At 42.3% G+C, this 22,256-nt stretch overlaps 1 pseudogene across 1 annotated transcript in view; it reads right to left on the minus strand.

Annotated features, from left to right (window-relative positions):
* The window catches only part of LOC144773913 (N-acetylated-alpha-linked acidic dipeptidase 2-like), a 79,660-nt pseudogene that overhangs the window by 39,265 nt on the left and 18,139 nt on the right, over nt 1-22,256 (minus strand). The window contains exons 3-4 of the transcript XR_013600075.1: nt 19,947-20,038; nt 11,293-11,383 (exon numbers count right to left, since the gene is read on the minus strand). The product of XR_013600075.1 is annotated as an N-acetylated-alpha-linked acidic dipeptidase 2-like (transcript). The remainder of the gene's footprint in view (nt 1-11,292; nt 11,384-19,946; nt 20,039-22,256) is intronic.

A 22,256-nucleotide genomic window follows, 5' to 3' on the forward strand; every position in this document is an offset into this window, starting at 1 on the left:
AGTTTACCTTACTGAGCTATTCTGTCATGCTCTAAATTGAACTTTTATCTTAGAGTCTGAGCTCTGCCCCTCTGTCTTCAGTACCTGTCTTCTACACATATCTAGCCTTTTGTTATCAACATCATGGTACTATATATCAACACTTATTAACACCCTTATGTACATGCTTGGGTGCATTTGTTTCTCTGAACCCTGTCACTTTGAAATCTGCTTCTTCAAACTCTCCGATTCACCTTCCCTGCCAGTGCACGACACACACCACTCATGTAATTTATCTCTTTGTGATGGGTAGAGGACCCCCTCTCCTGCACAAATTTTGCCTTTTTCCTGGCATAGGTGCTTGACAACCGGACTTGTAACTGGACATTGTATCTTCCTCAACTCTAGAGCAAAGATTTGTTATGCTTGCATTCAGTTCCACTTCTCAGGGAGATCCTTGGATGCCTGTCCTCCTACCCTAAGCTTTCTTTCTGCTACTTTAACTAAAGCTCACCGGCTACATTCACCTATGTACTTCTGGCAATCACATTGCTACTTATTATTCAACTCACACTTCAAAGTTAGCACTATTTGAGCATTCTCATATATTTCTCCTTACTTCTCCTCCACCCTTCCCATGACAACTTCTTCCAGGTGTGTTGTTACTTTTACTTTTGCCCTAATGCAATTTCTGTGTTGTGTGATTTGCTTCTAAAGTCTCTCCCCGCTACCTTACCTGTTACCCTATGCTAAATCCATAGTGAGTGGCCTGCTATTCCTAAGGAGAGATTGAGATTGAGAACTCTGTATATTTAGACCGTAGTCTTTAAACACGAAATGATCTCGTAAACAAATAAAACCATGCAATTCCTTACAACTTGCATAGCTTAGTACATATGTTAAAAAGTTCCGGTATCCACCTTCTCTCCCAATAGCATCAACTTATCAATATTATATACACTAATTAAATAATTAAAATAGCATAAAATTCATTGAACAGCGGTACCATTAATACGCTAATTTAGAAGGGGTACATTATCCACATCCTTTCCCAATAGCAGCAATAATTTAAAACAGTAGGATCCATAAAATGGTCGTTAGGCTAAGATATTTATATAATCAGAATAGGAGAATTTAAAAAATAAAAAAAATGTCTAACCTCGCTTGAGTTTATCCCGTACAAAGCGGTTTATGCCTTTCATATAGTTTTCGAGTGCAATCGCAATATCAAGACTTGTCATTTCTGTTAGTAGAACAATAGCTTGGGTCTCGTGACCTTATTCCATATTTTAAACATACTGGGTGTAAAAACAATTTTCTCAAATCTAAAACTGCAAGGCAATCTAGAAAAATATGTAAAATTTCTGATCTGATCCAGAGCCCACATTTACATGTTCCGTCTGGGTATAACATTTCTGCATTTATTTTTCCCTCCATTAGCCATTGGTTAATGCCGATTCGTATTCTTAGGATTTTGCACCTAAGCCCGTGGTTAGGCAGAGTTTCCAGATACAGATATCATGCGGCATTTACCCAGGAGTTTATTATACCCTGAACTGATTTTTTCTTACTCAGGGACTCCAGATCCTTGACTGCTCCATGCCTTGGTACCTGAGCGAACTCTTGGTCAATTCTACATCCAGGGGGTGCTGTATTGAACTCACGTTTAAACTCCCTGCCATTACCTGGATTTTCCTTCTCGTTTCCTTTGCCCATTCTAAACCACTGTGCCGGACCTCCTTACTAGACTAGTGTGAGACTTTCTGCACTCCCCATGGATCCTGGCGTTTCTAGAATCTAAAACACACAAAAATAGGACACCACCTCCAGGACGTCCAATAGTGTCCGGCATTGGATCAGTGCTAGAGCCCCTATCAAAATTCGCAGACGAATTTTTGAAACCTTTTGTCCAAAAAACGCATTCTTACCTAAAAGACACAAGGGACCTCTTGACACAAATTGAGAATATGCCTTTCGACCCCACTACGATGCTTCTAGTGGGTCTGGATGTGGAATCCCTCTTTACCAGCCTCCCCCAAGACAGAACATTGCAGATGTTAGAGGACGTCCTTTATTCAGAGACATGGCAGTACAATACCCCGAGACATTTCATATTGGAATGCTGTAAACTGGCACTCAAAGAGAATTTTTTTAGGTACAATGACCAGCTGTACCTCCAAACCCACGGTACCTCCATGGGCAGCGCCTTCGCGCCTTCGGTGGCGGGACTCTACGTTAGCCAATTTGAAACTGATCTGGTCTTTAATGAAACCAATATGTTCTCTTCCAGTATTATATACTGGAAGAGATACATCGATGACATCCTCCTAGTTTGGAACACTGACCAAGATCTCGCAGAATTTATCCTATGGCTCAACGCCCTGGATCCCTGGCTAAAATTCACTTATACCTCCAGCAACAGCCAACTTGACTTTCTGGATCTAACCATTTTCAACGAAAGTAATACCCTGCAGACAAAAACTTTCACGAAACCAACGGCGAAAAACAGCTTGTTGTCCCATAAGAGTCACCATCCAAAACCCTTAAGGGATAATTTACCCTTCAGCCAATTTCTTCGCCTCAAAAGAAATTGTAGCAGGAACTGTGACTACCAGGAACAAGCACAGGACCTGAGCAAAAAGTTGAAATTGAGGGACTATACTGAAAGAGTCATAAGAAAATGTAAAAAGAGAGCCGACAACCAACCGCGTGAGTGCCTTCTACAAATATACCCGAAACAACCAATAAAAGACCTTACCACGTGTGTAACCACGTACAACCCAGCAACATACGCAATCCAGAAGCTAATCAAAAAAAACTGGCACATAGTGAACACTGGACAATTTGACTGGCCCAGACCTAGGTTCGCTAACAGAAGAACCAAAAACATCAAGGACACTCTGGTACATACTCGACCTAGGTCCACAGCTCCTGCCCCTATAACCAACAGCATCAGCATGACCCCGCTGTCAGGACATTTCCCATGCGGAACCTGTGTGGCTTGTAAAACTACTACAGCCACAAAAACTCTACATTTGAAGAACGACCTGATATGGACCCAAAAACAGTTCACGAACTGCAATTCATCGCATGTAATTTACATGATTCAATGCCCGTGTCAGAAAAAATACATTGGGATGACTTGCCGGAAAGTTAAACTTCGAATAGGTGAGCACAAGAGCAATATTAAACTCAAAAAGAATACCACCAAGTTGTGCTCACACTTTATTGAAAAAAACCATACCCACGAAGAATTACAATGGACTGTCATTGAAATGCTGACAAACAAAACAGGAAATGCCGAAAAAATACTCTACGAGAAGGAGCAAAGATGGGTGGACCGTCTCCGTACTTTTGAATCTGGGCTCAATGATAACATTGCATGGCACCACTTTGCAAAATAAATCTTGTACATCACAACAGATGAGAAATGAGTATTCTCCCAAATAATTAATCAGTATATTTCATTTTTGAACCACTCTAACCAAATCTGACAAAAGGCACGACATATTTTTATTTTTATTTTTATTGCAATCCTGTAACTATTACTGGGCCTTCAAATATATATAAGGGCCCTTTATCAGTGGTGACCGCCTTAAAATCAAGTGAAACCACGTAAGAACAGAAGGACGGAGCCGAATTGCGCGCATTGCCAAGGCGCCCAACTATCCTTTAAAAAGAAACTACACGCTGACTTCCGCACTCCGGGGGCAGAGTCAGCACAAGGCCGGAGTGCGGTCCACATGCGGGTAATGGCGCTAGGCTTCACTGTGTCTTCGTTCCAAGGTAAGCCGGATAAGTTCCCTTCTTCTGACCGGAGTCCTTACTCTACCCTAGCTCTGCAGCGACTAAAAGGCATCCCCAGAGGAAGCAGAGTTTACATTCACGTCAGGTAAGAGGCACATGGCATAACCAACACGGGCTCTCTGCCCATGTATATTGCACGGCAGGGCTCTTTATAACCACCGGACAGAATCCAGCCCCTTGCTCTATCTGTTTTGAAATATCTATTTTGAAATATCTGTTTTGAAATATCTGTAACCAAAGCTGGTATCATAACGAACCACCTAATTACCAATGAATATTTACGGATAGACATCGTAAAACCAATGCTTAATACATAGTAAGAGATGGGCACGCATATTATCTCGAGCAAAAGGCCCATGAACAACAGGTTATTTGACTCCAGGTGAAAAAAGTCCCCCCTTCTATTGCTAACTCACCCTATGGCAACAACATTCACTAATTAAGTAGCGCCTGCTTGAAACAATGAATAAGCTCTCTCACTCATCCCACCCACCCCGTATTTCCTTCCAGCTAAGAACAATCGCAGAGTTAATAAAATAATTACCTGTATGATGCACGCTCTTCGAGAAATTCTCCTTTTGAGTATTACTAGGGTGAATCTAGACCACTAGTTAATTTACTGCACTTACCCTTTTTCTAAAACCACTGTTCCTAACTAAGGAAATTGTTATCTGTACATTCTCTCATAGATCGTAAAGAGTACAATACCCATGCAAATGCCATGAGTTTCTGGAATTACCGCACAACTCGTGTGAGTAGTATTATGGTGTATATGTTTATATTGTTTGTTTAAATTTCTTTTTTTGTAAGTCCTGACGAAAGCTCTACAGACCGCCTGGCCCAATAGAGCTGAAACATGTCGACAACCTCAATTAAATAATACTAAATGGCCTAGTAACTCGGCCAACAATCGAGTATTTCACTATTTTATCTAAATGAAAGCTTGCCCAATAATAAAGTTTTTCAGGGCATCAATTTTTCATTTTTAACCTTTTTTGGGAAGTCCTTTTGTCTCTGGACACTGCACTCGAGACTGGAGGTGCCTCTGGATGAGGCTAGCAGTACCCACTAACAGGAATAACCCGATGATAACTGCATGAATGTCAATGTGGGGCGGATGAAACCAATATACCGCAACCTTCAAGCATACATTGACTTCTCTGAGGGTCTCCTAATTTGCACAGAACCAAAAGTCAAGCAGTGTAACTAGTGTCCTTTTTTGTTGATTTACAATTGTTTCTAGAATCTTAACAGAGACATTTGGACCAGGCTGCTCCACGCTATATTTCCTGTCTCCATTTTAATTGCCTGAATCATTGCAGAGCTTGGTAGGGACAATAGCGTTTTTAAGGCCTTACCTTCATCCCGATCCCACCCTCCTTTACCACTTAGATGGAGATCTTCTGCCCCATACAATGCTTGAGGTGCAATCATAGCTTCATAAGCTTTTAACATTGGTCTATGCGAGATATCCCCATAATCTTTATTACATTTTTTCAGCCCACAAATGGATGAAAAAGATTTTTGTTTTTAGGCTTTTAGGTGGATATACCATTTTAGGGAGCTGTCGAACCAAAGGCCCAGATGTTTATATTCTTTTACAATTTCCAGTTTTATTTGTCCTAAAAACCAACTTAAATTTTTCTTACTCTCACCAAAACATAAAATCTTCGTTTTATCCATATTTACAACTATAAAACTTTGCCTAACAGTATTCTCAAAAAACATTTAATTTCCTTTGGAGCCCAAGTTCCGTTTGATTCATTATCACAAGGTCATCAGCGGATACAAGACTTGATACTTTTCTGCCACTCATTCTGGTCTTGCGCTTCTTTCAACTTCCAGTGCTGCTGGCAGGTGAGCTAGGAAAATTGCGAAGAGCAGGGGAACCAAGACGCAACCCTGTCTTAGCCCATTCCCTTTGGCTATTTTCTATGTCAGTGACCCTTGTGTGGTGTCCTTAATTACTTGGGCCCAGTTCCCTCTATGTAGTTCCTTTAGGATGGCCAGTAGGCCTTCCGGTATATCATACTTCATCAGGCACTCCCATAAGCTCTTGCGATCCACTGAGTCGAAAGCTGCCCGAAAATCAACAAAGCAGCAGTACATTTTCCCCTTTTGCTCTATTGATTTCCAGGCGAGTGCCCAGAGGGTGAAACAATGGTCTATGGTGGAATGACCTTCTTTGAAGCCCCCAGTTCAACCCGTACCACTGAGTTCTGGTCCGCCCAATCTTTTAGTTTACCTAGTATTATTTTTGCGAAGATCTTTTCTCCTATATCTATCAGATTAATTAATCCGTAGTTCTTTGGGGCAAGCATATCACCTTTCTTGTGTATAGGCCTAATTATTGCACCCTTCCAATTATTTGGGAACTTCCCAGTATCTAAAATAACTTGAAACATCTTAGAAAAGAATTCTGCCCACCAGTTCAACTGGGTTTTAATTATCTGGGTAGGGAGGTTATCTGGACCGCGTGCCCTTGTTAAATTCTGAGATTTTTTTTGTGTTTTTCACTTCTGAGGCCGAGAAGTCGGGTTTTAAATCTGCTACCAGACTGCTCCAATCCGGTTGCACACCCTCTTCTGGTTCTCTCCCTGGGCTGTATAATTCCAGCAAATATTCCTCCCAAACAGCTTCTTCTACCTCAGAGTTCATTTTGGCCGCCGGGCGATCCACTGCTGATTGACCAGTTTCCAAAACTGACATGTATTCTTTGTTTCTATTACCTCAAGCAACTTTGTCCAACAGTCTTCTTTATAAGCTCTTTTTGCCCTCCTAATTAACATGTTATATTCTCTTTTTAATTTTGTGAGAATATCGACCCTACCCTGTTCATACTTTATGCTAAGGCTAGGTGCTACTCTCCTCAGTTCTCTCTTCTTTTCCAAACATTTCTTTGAGAACCCCTTCTTTGTCTCTCCGGCTTTCTTTGTTTCCTTTTAGCATTTATTTTATCTTTCCTCAGACCATCACAAAGGGTTTGGACCACTTCTTCAATTTTTCAGTCCAAGCACTAAACACTTACTCTGCCCAGATCTAGGTTCTGCTGCAATCTTACTAACCGGGCTATATATACTTCTGTGAGCCTCGTTGTGATCCGCCTGGGATATCCCAGTTTTTGTTCAATGACTTTATTACAGGGATTCAAATGAACATCTAGGAGGTCTAGTTCTAAAAGGTTATGGCCACTCCCTTCTGTGTTAGTAATCCTAAATCCTTTAATTAAATTAAAATTCCAGGGTGACGTAAAGACGTAATCTATTGGGCAATTTTGTGAGCCTAATTTAAATGTTTTCTTCGCTGGACAGTCTAGGTTTGATCTTCCATTTAGGCAGAAGAGGCTTTTAGTACCCAAATAATTTCCCAGCTGAATATCATTAGATTCCTAAGGAGTCTATTGCCTCTTCTGCCCTCTTCTTAGGACTACCAGCCCAATTTTCTGCTTCTTCAAGCATTCACTTCTTTCTCTGAAGTATAATGGCAATCTTTATTGGGGAGTGGCAACCTGAACCCAAATTCAACCTTCTGCAAGATATTTTATAGATGCTCATCAGGATCACTGACATAATATCGACCTCACAAAAATCGAGATACAAAAATATCGAGTCAAAAATATCGAGAGACAAAATATCGACTCCCTATCTTCAAACAGGTAAGTACTAAAATATCGACTCCAAAATATCGACTTACAAAAATATAGACAGTCAAAATATCGATTTTTTTAAATGTTTTAAAATTAAGTTAAAACTAATATAGTAATAAATATATTTAATATAAACTTAGAAATAATTATTAAATAAATGTAGTATTAATAAATAATTAATATAATTTAAAAAATTATATCACCAAAAAGAATACATATATATATATATATATAAACATATTATTAAATAAACATATATAACATTTTTAGCGTAGCATGGAAAATGGTTAAAATTTATTGTTACAACTATAGTGAGTTCAACATTAGCAAAAGTGTTGGATAGCGTAGAGGTAAAATTTACTATTCCCACTCCAGTGGGTGCAACAGTAGGGAAAGCGCTGGATAGCATACGGGTTAAAATTACTATTTGAACTCCAGTGGGTGCAACAGTAGGGAAAGCGCTGGATAGCGTAGGGGTTAAAATTACTATTCCCACTCCAGTGGGTGCAACAGTAGGGAAAGCGCTGGATAGCGTAGGGGTTAAAATTACTATTCCCACTCCAGTGGGTGCAACAGTAGGGAAAGCGCTGGATAGCGTAGGGGTTAAAATTACTATTCCCACTCCAGGGATGTATGACGTTACAACGCATACTTTTACAACGCCTACCATTACAACGAAACTTTTACAACGCAAAAACTTTTAAAACGCATACATTTACAACGCAAGATTTTACAACGCATATACCTTTACAACGCATACCATTACAACGTAAGTATTGGTAAGTATATAATAATTTTTTAAATATAAATTAATGAAAATTATTATAATATAATTTAATTTTATTTAATTAATTTAATTTAAATGTAATTTTACTTTATTTTTACAAAGTACCCCTGTACCCCAAAAACCCAAAACTGACCCTGAACCCTAAAAATACCCCTTTACCCAAAAACTGAAAACTGACCCTGAACCCTAAAAATACCCCTTTACCTAAAAACTGAAAACTGACCCTGAACCCTAAAAATACCCCTTTACCCAAAAACTGAAAACTGACCCTGAAACCTAAAAATACCCCTTTACCCCAAAAACTGAAAACTGACCCTGAACCCTAAAAATACCCCTTTACCCAAAAACTGAAAAATGACCCTGAACCCTAAAAATACCCCTTTACTCAAAAACTGAAAACTGACCCTGAACCCTAAAAATACCCCTTTACCCCAAAAACTGAAAACTGACCCTGAACCCTAAAAATACCCCTTTACCCAAAAACTGAAAACTGACCCTGAACCCTAAAAATACCCCTTTACCCAAAAACTGAAAACTGACCCTGAACCCTAAAAATACCCCTTTACCCCAAAAACTGAAAACTGACCCTGAACCCTAAAAATACCCCTTTACCCAAAAACTGAAAACTGACCCTGAACCCTAAAAATACCCCTTTACCCAAAAACTGAAAACTGACCCTGAACCCTAAAAATACCCCTTTACCCAAAAACTGAAAACTGACCCTGAACCCTAAAAATACCCCTTTACCCAAAAACCCAAAACTGACCCTGAACCCTAAAAATATCCCTTTACCCAAAAACCCAAAACTTAAATTTAATTTCCAAAACCAATTACTTTTATTTACAAAGTAAATTTTATTTAATGGTCAATTATTAATCAATTAACAAATTTAATTAATTAACATATTTAATTAGTTATTATTAAATTACTCCCCACCCTATCCCCCTATAAACTCACAACCCACTACAGAAATTAATTTACTAATTATTATTTATTTATTCTTTAAATATTTATAATTACCAATTATATTTTAATTATTTACCAAATAATAATTAATTAACAATTATTATTAATTTACATATTTAATTAATTAAATTTAAATTACTTCCCACCCTATTCCCCTATAAACCCACAACCCGCTACAGAAAATATTTTACGAAAATGTAATTATTGATCAATTAATCAATTATTATTAATTACCAATTATATTTTAATTAATTAACAATTAATAATTAATTAACAATTACTATTATATTACAGATTTAATTAATTATATTTAAATTACTTCCCACCCTATTCCCCTATAAACCCACAACCCGCTACAGAAAATATTTTACGAAAATGTAATTATTGATCAATTAATCAATTATTATTAATTACCAATTATATTTTTATTAATTAACAATAATTAATTAACAATTACTATTATATTACAGATTTAATTAATTATATTTAAATTACTTCCCACCCTATTCCCCTATAAACCCACAACCTGCTACAGAAAATATTTTACGAAAATGTAATTATTGATCAATTAATCAATTAATATTAATTACCAATTATATTTTAATTAATTAACAATTAATAATTAATTAACAATTACTATTATATTACAGATTTAATTAATTATATTTAAATTACTTCCCACCCTATTCCCCTATAAACCCACAACCCGCTACAGATTTATGTTACACAATTATTACAAATTATAAAACACTTACCTTATTTTCGATATTTTTGTTGTCTATATTCTATGTAGTCGATATTATGTCTAGTCTATATTTTTGATTCGATATTTTGGCTATTAATATCGATAGTAATCGATATTTTTGTAGTCTATATTATGTCTGGTCGATATTTTGTCTAGTCTATATTTTTACCTCGATATTATGTCCAGTCGATATTTTTGAGGTCGATATTATGTCTGTCACCGCTCATCATTGAGTCCACCCTGTGCAGAAGCGTGTGCATGCTCTCTCCTTAATCATTCTAGAACAACCAATGTATTTATGTTTGGAAATTTCAATACCTGGTTCAGCAGGGTGTATTTATCCAACACTAACAGGGTTATTTAGATCCTGGTGGGTGCCCCGCTATGTCAAAGGAGTCTATAGCCTCCCGTACCCTCTGCTCAGGACTGCCAGTCCAATTTTCAGCTTTGAACTAAGAATGCTTGTCCAGTGGAGTGAGCAGGGAGCACTTGGCAATTTTCCTAAATTAGGACTGCCATGCCTCCCATGACAGCCCCAGGCAGGGAAATATAGTGATGATTCCCTGCTCTAAATAAGGCAACTAGAATCACTATGACCTGGCAGCCTTGTGTCGGAATTACAACCAAGGTGACAGTTTCCTCCTGTAGAGCTAGCTGGGTCTCTGTTAGTGCAATTCAATACTTAGATCTGCACTAACAGACGAGGCAGGCAAACCAAACGTTTGGTAAGGCTTCTGCTCTGCCAAACTTAATGAGTCGCTAAATCTATCTTCAGTCTCTGCATCAGCACATCAACAATTCACAAGATCTAGCCATTTGGTTCATGCATCCTTGACATTATTTTCATAGCTGAGCAAATACTACTTTACATTCAACACTCTTGTGCCTTACTTGGCTATCCTAAAGCAACATTTATGAACACAATGCAAGCATCAAAAACAATTTTACATTTCTAAAGAACACAATGCATATAATGAAAAGCATGCATGTACTTATAGGTAAAATATCATGGTAAAAAATAAAACATTTTTCTGCCTATATTTAAAAACAAAATAAGAATCGCCTTTCCTCTTGCCCTTGTAAAGCTTTTGCATGAATTAATATTTACAATATTGTTTATGTTATGGCATGTACACAGGATGCATTCTATCTGATGTTAACAGACTGTGTGAATGCTAGTGATATGTTACATACAAAAATTAAGGACCAGCCCACTCAACATGTTTTAAGTAAATAAAATAAAATGGCAGATAACAAAACATCCTTTAAGTACAAGTGTAGTAAATTCTCAAGTCATTTACCACAAGGATACAAATGCATGCACAAATCAAGAAATCTCCAAGCAAACTGCAAATAACTTACTGAATTTTTTGTGTATCGAGCTCTGCCAGCTGCAATACCCAATTGTTGAAAGTACGCTTCAAAGTCACTCCCAGATCCCAATTTGTTTATTCTGCATAAACAAATAAAAGCATGTATAACAGGAATATGCCACAAATACAAACAGAATAAATGTATGTGGTTTCTAATGATTATTTATTTAAAAACATGCTTTACCCCCCTATATAACCTGATTCAAAAGGAGACATGAGTTATCCACACCAGGAATCTCACATACATGTATAAATTTGCATGTTAATAAAATGGTAGAAATTGGGGGCGCTAGAGGGCGCACGAGTAGCATGGCCGCACTTTTGTGAGGCTCCTGCAGCCTGTGCCGCTATCCTGCTATTATCCTTCATTTACCACTTCCAACGCCGATGAAAATTGGTGGGTTTGTAGAGAGCCAGTATTCCCACACTCGCTGAAAATTTGAAGTGCCACGGACCCGTAATTGCGGAGATATCACCGCGAAAGGACCCGACCGGCTACTGCTGCGGAGCCTACGCTGCGCGTGACTGGGCGCCGAACCTACGCAACACCGTGGAGCCCACGAGGTCAGAGGGCCCTGGCCTGATTGTGGCTGTGTGGACATGCCCAATTGTAGATCGAGACCCTGAGGTGCGGTGCTGGGCACGCTACTGCCGGAACTACCGGATTTGGCCAGGTCAGAGTCACCAATGTGTGGATTGGCGACAGCCTGAAGAATACGGGGGCAGAGTGGAGGCACGGAGAGACGCCGAGCAGGCTGTGAATGCCGGAAGGGAGGTGCTTTGGTTTTTGCATGTTTTACCGATACCCTCCTAACCTCCCCCCGTCCCCCCCGCTGTCAGAGGCGAAGCGGACTGCTGCACTGTGTGCCATTTGTGGCGGTACTGTCACGGACACCTTGGCGCCAAAAGTGCGTTTGAGCGCGCAGGGAGAAAGGACGACCGTTGGACTCCTAGACGGAACTGGTGTGATCCGGCCGTGATCTTCGCGACGTACAGTCTCGCAGGAGAGCAGAGAGAGAGCACCATACCACTGGAGGTGTGCGGAGTGGACAGTGTATGACGTGGTACTTTGGTGAGTACATGTCTGGCAGACCGATAGTGCTGGGCTAACGTTGGCAAGCCCTACATACTCTTCCATGGGGAACAGAGCTTGGTAGTCACGCGGTGCTAACACTATTCGTTGCAATATTGTGGAAACACGCACGACGTCGCCGATTCCCCCTCTGTTGCGCGGAGAGAACTATATCTGCTGGTGTGCTATTGGCAAGGGAGTTTGTAGACTGGAAGGCGCAAATTGGGGACTATTTGTGGAACATTGACTGCTGCGCTAAGCTGGTGGAGCTGAAAAATATCTGAGTGATTCGGTGAGTCCTGCTCCTTGGCAATGTGCGCTAGACCCTTGCAAGAATAGGCCGGCCTTGCCCTGCACACTACCTACATCATAGCGGGACGATTCATACCAGAGTGCAAAGCGATCTGGTGGACATAAGTGTTGGAGACGGAGAGGCGCTTGTTGAGGACCACAGCTACAGTTCACGGATTCGGAGCTAGCCAGGTGGATCGTTCACAGTTTATCTGCGCTAGTTTATGACGGAGGCCTCAGGGTCGCCCGGTGGCGGAGGGGGTAAAGGGACCGCTGTCACCAGAGTCAAGTCGGCAAAGGGCGCTACCATGGGGCGGCAAGACACTAGGCAGCCAAAACTATCCTTCGACTCTGCCCAGCCGTCGAAGAAAAACGCTAGATTGGAATCGGACTCCGGAGGACCTCAAAGCGCGTCCACAGCTGGGACTAGCCGCAACACAGCTGCGCCGGATATGCATCTTATTCTGCAGGAGATGAAACAGGGTTTTGCGACGGTGGTGGACAAGGTGGATCGGCTTTCCTCCACAAAAGATGGACGTTCACGAGGAACGCATCACGGCGGCTGAGAGGAGGATCTCGGACAATGATGATACTACGGCGTCCCACGCTACTAGGCTGTCGAGAATGGACAACATCCTCCGGGTGATAGCTGCAAAGAACGAAGAGTTGGAAGCGCGCAGCCGCCGTAATAATGTACGCGTGGTAGGTGTGCCGGAATCGACGAACACAGGGCGGATGGAAGAGTATGTGGAGCGGATTCTAAAAACGGCGGTGGGAGGGGAGGCCTTTTCACAACAATTCATTGTCGAGAGGGCGCATCGTTCTCTAGGCCCTCAACCCAAACCGGGAGCGCCGCCCAGACCGATCATAGCGAGGCTACTGAATTATAGAGACCGGGATACTGCTTTACGGGCTGCAAGAAACATGAAACAACTAACGTGTGATGGAGTGAATTTTTCCCTATACCCAGACTTCACACCAATGGTACAAGACTAAAGACGGAAGTTTTTGGATGTGAAAAGAAAGCTTAGAAACATGCAAATTGATTATGCTCTACTATACCCTGCGAAGCTCAGAGTCACGCACCAGGCGAAACAACACTTTTTTGTGAATCCACAACAAGTTGAGGACTTCCTGAAATCGCTGAGGAGAGAACAAGGACCCCGTCGAGCAGAGGAAGAAGCGGAGGAAGAGGAGGATTGACCTTTCAGTGGTCATTGTTGAAATGTATTGCTCACTGAACTGAGACAAGTATGGGTCGCGTTGAATAGCTTCAACTGTGCTGCCGAATTGGAGACTCTGCATGAGCACTGCTGTTATGGACACGAGATGCTGTTGAAGTCGGCGTTGGGACTGATGGTGGTAACGTATGCCAGGCGACACCCCCTTCTCTCGTGAAAACCTCTGTGGGGAGGTTCGAAACGAAGGGCGGGACGAAGGGGGTGATGAAGTGCGTACCTTAGATGGCCCCACTAGGGTGTGCCCCTTTGACATTGTTTTTTGCACTGCAGCTCATTGGGGGTTTGCTAGCGGTGATAAGGGAGGTGGGGGGAAGGATTGCTGGAGAGTTGGGGATGCTTCAGTGGTAGGGGGGTGGGTGGGGAGTGCACACGAGTTGGATGCATAGAGCACTTCTGGGAGGTTAAGGAATTGGGATGCTGGGATACTGTTTGGTTGGGGGTGGGGGGGTTTGTTGTGATGTTTGCATTGGGTGGGGGAGGCACGGGATGAGGGGTATGGCTGAGATGGTTGGTTACTACGGACGATGGTTGCACAGGAAATTGGTTGGTTACTACGGACGATGGTTTCACAGGAAATTGCATGTCCAATGGAAGGATTGCTATGAGGTGGCTGGCGGGTGGTTAGAGCGGGTGGGTAGGTGTACCATTATAGTGGGCGCAGATACTTATGGCTGATAAGTCTAGGAATTCACTGTCGATTCTGTCATGGAATGTGAGGGGCATTAATGATGCTAGAAAAGGTAGAAATATCCTTGCATATCTGGATAGGCATAATGTGCACATAGCACTGTTGCAGGAGACACACTTTAGGCCGCGATTGGATCCCACGTTTGCTAGAAAATGGGCTGTGATCAGGAAATTTTCATCATACTCCTCGTACTCACGGGGAACTGCTGTGCTGATCAAAAACTCCATTACTTTTCACTTGATGGGTGAGATTCTGGACCCTAATGGTCGCTTTGTACTATTGTGGGGGAGGTTGGGCACAGATACCGTTGTGATTGTGAGTTGTTACGCTCCAAATGTTGACACTCCGGATTTTTTTACGACACTTTGGGGGCATATATTGGGGGTGGGCGCCACTCATGTTATTTGGGGGGGGGATTTTAATGTTACACTGATTCCTGGTATGGATAGGTCGGATGGTTGCGTGCAATATAACAGACAAGTGCGAGATGTGCTGGTAGGCATTATTGAGGAAGCTGGGCTGGTAGATAGTTGGAGGCACACACACCCTACACGCAGGGAAGGCACACACTTTACTTCACACACTAATACCGGGGCCAGATTGGACTACTGTTTTGTGATGAGGGGACTTTGTGAGGGGATGGGTACGGTAACACACTTGCCCAGGACTTACTCTGACCATTGCCCGGTTCTGCTGTCCCTTGCTGTGCCGGGTCATGACCGTATGAGACCTCCCTGGAGGATGCTTCCATCCATGCTACTGGATACGGTGTTTAAGACAGAACTGGGAGCTGAAATTGAGGAATTTTTCCCTAGGAACAAAGACTCGGTGGCTAGTGTGGAAACAGTGTGGGAGGCATTCAAAGTCACGATCAGAGGGGTTTGCATATCCAAGGGCGGGGGGGTGCTGAGAGATATACAAAGGACATTAAGTAGATTGGAGCATGAACTGAGAGTACTAGAAATTGATATGGCGATAAGACCAGACGCGGGATTACATAAGACATTTAGAGATAAGCTAACTGAGTATGAGGAAGAGGCGGCGAGAGAGGTCAACTTCAAGGGGAAGTACTGGACTGCGCGTAGGTACTGCGAGGGAGAACGGCCAGGCAAAGTATTGGCTGCGCTGACGAGGAAGCCACGATTTAGCTCCACTGTATTAGACATTGTCGCGCAGGACGGTGAAAGGTATCGTGATACTGGGAGCATTCAGAGGGAGTTTCTGATGCATTATGGTCACCTTTATACTTCGCAACAGACTACTGCAGTTGACATGGGTGGCTTCCTTGATGACGTTGCACTGTGCTGGATCAGCGATGTGCATAGGGCGTTCCTTAGCGCGCCGCTGGAGCTTGATGAGATACGCAACGCTATCATGTCATTGGCTAATGGCAAGGCGGCGGGACTGGACGGGCTCCCTGCGGAGTTCTATAAATGTTACATAGATATCATGGCACCGGTCCTTCGGGAAGTCTATGTAGACTCTTTGGAAGCTGGGATATTGCCGGGATCGATGAGAGAGGTGGTCATTACCTCTTTGTTGAAACCGGGGAAAGACTCGACAGACACGGACTCCTATCGTCCGCTGTCACTTATCAATTGCGACGCTAAAATTCTAGCCAAAGTCCTCGCAACACGCCTTTCGTTGATTATGTCTAAATTGGTGTTACAGGATCAAGCTGGATTCGTGCCGGGCCGTGCTACCTCGCATAATCTCAGAACGTTGTTCTCTTTAATTCAGACGATCGCCCCGGATATCCCAGTCGCCGCCGTATTCCTAGATGCCACGAAAGCATTCGACTCGGTTGAATGGACGTACCTGTTTAATATATTGCACAGGATGGGGTTTCCGAAGATGTTTGTTAGCTGGGTGGAACTGCTGTATACTGCCCAGACGGCCAGAATAGTTATTAATGGATTGCTGTCTGCCCGATACCGATAACCAGAGGCACTAGACAGGGGGGTCCTCTCTCCCCACTGCTCTTCGCTATAGCGATAGAGCCACTGGCATGTCGTGTTCGACAACTGCACAGAGACAGTGCTTTTCGCTGCTGCCAACGCCAAATCGGTGTATCATTGTATGCGGACGACATCACAATTTATGTGAAGGACCCGCAAACTAATCTTAATCCTATCTTGAGAGAGTTTCTAGTTTTTGGACAACTATCAGGGGTGCAAATAAATTGGAAAAAATCTCAATTCTTTCCGCTCACGGGTGCTGTTCGAAGATTCCAGTTGGACTATCCACTGGAGTGGTGTGATTCAGATCTTAAATATCTGGGAATAATGATATCCCTGAATAGGGAGGAAACGCTGAGGATGAATTACGGGGTAGCCGTATCGAAGCTAGCGGATAACGTTACACAGTGGAAGACACTGCCGTTATCAATGGCGGGGAGAGCGTCGCTAATAAAGATGGTGATACTGCCACAGTTTTTATACCTATTCCAGAACGTACCCTATTTCCCTGGTGTCTTTTTTTTTAAACAGCTGAGGTCGGAACTTCTTCGTCTTTTTTGGGGGGGTAAACAACCGCGGCTGCGTTGGGACATTATAACCCAGCCCTATGAGAAAGGAGGTTTCGACGTGCCTGACTTCGAAACCTATTATATTGCTGCACATGCGCAGTACGCCTATCACTGGGTTAACCCCACGCCTTTTATGCCACAAGTCGCTGCAGAGGACTGGATCGCACGGCCACTGCCACTCAATGGCCTGATACAAGGTTCGGTGCGGGACATAGACACACCGTTCACTACGGTGACATGCACCATAGACGCTTGGACTCGCATTGCGAGGATTCTTCATGCCACGCAGCTGTACTCACCTGCTCTGCCCCTCACGTTTCACCCTTGTATATCGCTCCTACAGGAGGCGGGCTTTCAGCTGATGTGTAAGCGCCTGAAGATTGCCACGTGGGGAGACATGTTCCTCAACGGGCAGTTCCATACCAGGGAACAAATGTTTCAGGGTGTTGTGCCCACTCCTCTGGAGGTTTTCTATTATGTCAGGCTTAGACAGGGGCTGAGAGCGATCCTGCCTGACTTCCCGAGGGAACCTGATGTGGTTTTGCCACTACATGCCATGCTGCTGTCTGATGGCCGCCATCTCGTTTCCAGGTTATATAACAATATCAGACTACAGCAACAGGGGACTGAGAGCTCCGCTCGTAGACAGTGGAGCGAGGACCTGGGTAGGGTTATATCTGACGATCAATGGCAATTTTGTTGTGCCATTACAGCTAAGATTTCGCCTAGTAGCAGGTTGAAGATCATTCATTTCAAGTTCTTACAACGATTTTACTATACGCCTGCTAGAAAGCTACGCTTTCGTTTAGCGGACAACGATAGGTGTGAACGCTGCAGGGCGGAAGGGGCGGGATTCGTCCACTTGGTGTGGGAGTGTCCTGGTGTATAAGACTATTGGTTGCAGGTACAGGAAGATTTGCAGACTATGACTGGAGGGGTGATTGATAGAGATCCGTTAATAATGCTGTTGGGATACACACGGGAGGTACCTAAGACTATTCGCAGGTTTGTGGATGTTGCACTGCTACTAGCCAAAAGACGAGTTGCGTGCAGATGGGGCAGAGGGAGGGCCCCAAAGTTTAAGGAGTGGATTGCTGATATGGTTTATTGCCAGGATCAGAACAATGTGTATGCTGATTTGATACCAGTACGAAGCAGGCCAGGCGATATCTGGGGTCCATTGCAGAACTATTTATGGAAAGAGGCAGCGGCATCAGCAGACTCAGATAATGACAGTCGAGTGTGAAGGCTGCAGCGGCTGCTCCGCTGAGACTGCCGAAGGTACCCCCTTAAATTTCTGTGTGGGATACTATATCCATCTGTTCCTGAGTACGGGACCACCCCCTCCTAACTGCTGATTGCTCTGTGGGACGATTGGGGAATCATACGATATGGGCTGTGTGGCTTGGAGTGGTACAGAATCAGTTTCACAAGGGTGTAAGAATGTCAATGGACACAGTCTTCCTGGCTGCTGTTAATTTATTGTCATGTTTTTTTGATGCCTTCCAGAGACAACTAACTCTGCTGTAATGTCTTACTGTGTTATATTTTTAGGTTATGGGATGCAGTGCAGCTTAGGAGCTGATGTCTGCATGCTTCCGGCCTGCTCGGACTCGCCAGACACCCTATTATATTTATGTATATGCTTAGAAATGCAATGTGGACTAGTGTAACCTACTTGAATGCCGTTTTCTCTTGCTCTTTGTCAAGAAAAAACTGATAAATAAAGTTTAAAAAAAAAAGAAAATGGTAGAAATTAATGAATTGTGAATGGTAAGCATGTGAAAGATTTAAATTAAAAATCTGTAAAAACCCAGTCAAGGCTAGGCGAGCTATAGATGTATTACTACCCACTCCTTGAATGCCTCATCTAGATACGCCATTAAAAAAATCTGGAGTAATATTAAGATAAACAGAAAAATTATGCAAGGTGCTCATAACTTTCTCCTATAAAAGTCCATTTAAGAGAAATATTCTCTGCCTTTTAGTTTCAAGAGGAAGGTTAACTGATGTAGTTTATAGTTTAACTGAGAAACATATGTGACCCAGAGTTTAGAATCTGGGTCAGTTGCTGCAATTATGCTTATTTTCCTAATATTTATATTAGGTCTGATTTGTTAAAAAGATTTTTTTAAACGATTTTAGTGAAAAAAATCAAAACCTTAAAAGTAAAAACTGTTGTGTGTTTTGGGTATGGTTGCCTGCATATTCCCTAAAATATTGAAATATCATGAAAGGCAAAACGTTTATGGAACAGTTTTGGCAAAACCTTCATTTTGTCTACTTTCACCCATAGGACATCTTATGTTCATGAAAATTAAATGCACACATTTCTTCTAACATAGTTAGGACACTTAAAAAGGTAGAAGATTTACTATCTCAAATTTGCCCACCAGCAAAAATTGGGTATAGAAATCTTTTGGAGTTTATTGAAAGGTATGAAGCAAGACATAACATTTAACATTCAGCACAATTAACATTTTTGCCAATGTTGTAATGCACTTCTAACCCTTTAAAACATGCTTTATTGCTCATTTTTTTTTATCTTGTCTTATGTTTTTCATTCTGACCAAAATGCCATGAATTACAGTTGGCAGTCATACCACTGTGTGTAAGACATAGCAGCATTCATGTGAGCCATGTATCAATAAAACAGTATCGATGCAGCTGACAGTCTGAGGTGTAAATATTTTTTTAATCTGGCACACCATAAAGGTTCGTAATCCACTTGCATTTCCAAAGAAAAAACGACCTGTAAACAAAGTACTTTAAAAAAATCAGTATGTGGTGTTCAGTCAAAGAATAAAACCAGTCTAAACTTCACCTGGGAAGATCTTTATTTTCTGTGGAAGGAGACTTTTTAAGCCAACTTTCATACAGAGATTTTCCTTCGGAATCTTCATCTGGACTTGCAATCTGACAAAAAAAGAAAATAGTATGTAATGGACTAAATGGGTAATCATACTGTATTGTGGCATGCTCCAACGAAGCTTTATGACCCACATGTCAGGGTAGTATGATGGATACCAGAGCCAGAAAGCTCAGGAATTTTAAACAAATCTGATAGGGTCCACAGTGTAAGGAAAACATATGGGTGCATGAGATATCCAGCAGTTTCAAGGCTTTTAAGATTCTAAAACTTTCTTGACGTTCTAGAATTACTAGCCAGATAGTCCAACTCTTCTGCAGTCAAATTAAAATATACCTTTGGAGCAATGGAGTCCCACAAATACTGCCAAACTAAATAAAGAGCAGATTTGTCTTTAAGTCCCTCCCTTCACAACCGGAGCCCAGATTGAGACTTACAGATTTTACTGTCTTTGCTGTCTTCCATGCACCCGTTTGCTTCTATTTTAGAGAGTTTTTAAAAACAACGATTAGCCAGTATTTAGGCATGACTTTAAACTTCTCTATCAAAACGTTAATTAAATACCAGATTCATCACATTTGACTGATGTTTCCTCTAACAGCCATACAGATTTTTTTTTTTATAGCAGTATACACACAAACAAAGAGGCAAGAGGTACAATTCCTCAACCTTTCTCTCAAAACATAAATCACCCACTAATAGTGGCATGCTTCGGCATAGAGCTGCTATTTCATACCTTGTGTAACGATCAACAGGGTTGGAGCAATGATTTTTTACCAATCAATCACAATATAGTTTAAGGGATTCACAGTTCAATATAAAGTTAAAACTACCTTAGGAGCATACACTTCTAAGTAAATCTAATATATTCTGGGCCTCCTAGGTAGGGTTAACACACCATGTGATAGTCTCGGGATATTATCTCCCTACCATCTCTCCAAACTGTCTGGCAACATGTTTCAGCCAATCCTCAGTCACCACGTAGGGTTGGTGGTCGTCTTCAGGACTAAGATCCCTACATTCACTGTCACTGTCAGTCAGTCCCGTATGTTATTGAACTATGATATGAATTCATGCAGCGACCTTACTTGTCTCCTATATTCCTGAACCCAGGATTTTTCTGAGAGGTTGAATGTATACAATCCACACATTGTGATCTGTTATTCGTTAAATTAATCATGCCATGCACTCCTATTATTTCAATGTGTAAAAATACTGCAAAATCATGAGGTGTCTATACAAACTTGTGAGAACATAGGTGAAGTCAAAGGTAAATATTGAGGTCATAAGTTCCCGTAGTTTCTGTATGCTATCTCTGAACCCGGGGTGGGAGCGGGCCCTGTATTCGCACTCTCTATAAACAATGTATAAATGTATTGTATTGGTGGAGAAGTGTGGCTCACTGCTTAGAGCGGCAGTCCCTGGTGTAGAGGCCTGGCTCGGAAATCCCGCCTCGGCTGATCTCGGCTGACCTTGGCGGTTCTTGGGCTCATAATTCCTTGGACCTGATTTCTCGCCTCGGTGCCTACTCTGAGCACGAGTCCCACGCTGCAACTCTGGGCAATAGCTTGCTTAGTCTCCACAACGGCCCCTACAGCGCTGGGGATGCCTGGTTGCACCCCGGGGATGCCCAGGAGTGGACATTTCACGGGGAAAAGCCAGGACGGGTTCCCTAGCGGTATGAGTACAGCGCCAGGACACTCTGGAATCCGGAGTATTAGTGCGCTCTATAAATACGCCTACATTTACATTTACATTTACATTACCTGGCACCATTGGTGTGGGTTTTCCCTGTATTTTTGCCTTAGCCTCCTGTGTTTTTGCTGTGTGTTGGACTTCGTTTTACTGGTCTAGCTGCTTTGGGAACTTTTCACTGCTGTTCAGTGCCAAAATGCAAGTGCTCCCTTTGTAAATTGTTGTTTCCATAATTGGCTATTTGATTTACGAGTCAGTCCCTAGTACAGTGCACCGTTTGTTCCCAGGGCATGTAACTCAAATGCTGCTAGTGGGCTTGCTACACTGATTGTGCCACCCACATAAGCAGCCTGTAAATGTAACTCAGGCCTGCCACTGCAGTGCCTGTGTGCAGTCTAGTACTGCCATGTCGACTTGGCAAGTACACCCCCTTGCCAGGCATTACCCTTCCCTTTTCTTACATGTTAGTCACCCCTAAGGTAGTCCCAAGGTACCCCTGTGGGCAAGGTGCATTGTATGTGAAAGGTAGGACATGTCCTGATGCATGTGGCATGTTCCGATAGTGAAATA

This window comes from Lissotriton helveticus, chromosome 8, assembly GCF_964261635.1.
Source record: "Lissotriton helveticus chromosome 8, aLisHel1.1, whole genome shotgun sequence".
Lineage (NCBI taxonomy): Eukaryota > Metazoa > Chordata > Amphibia > Caudata > Salamandridae > Lissotriton > Lissotriton helveticus.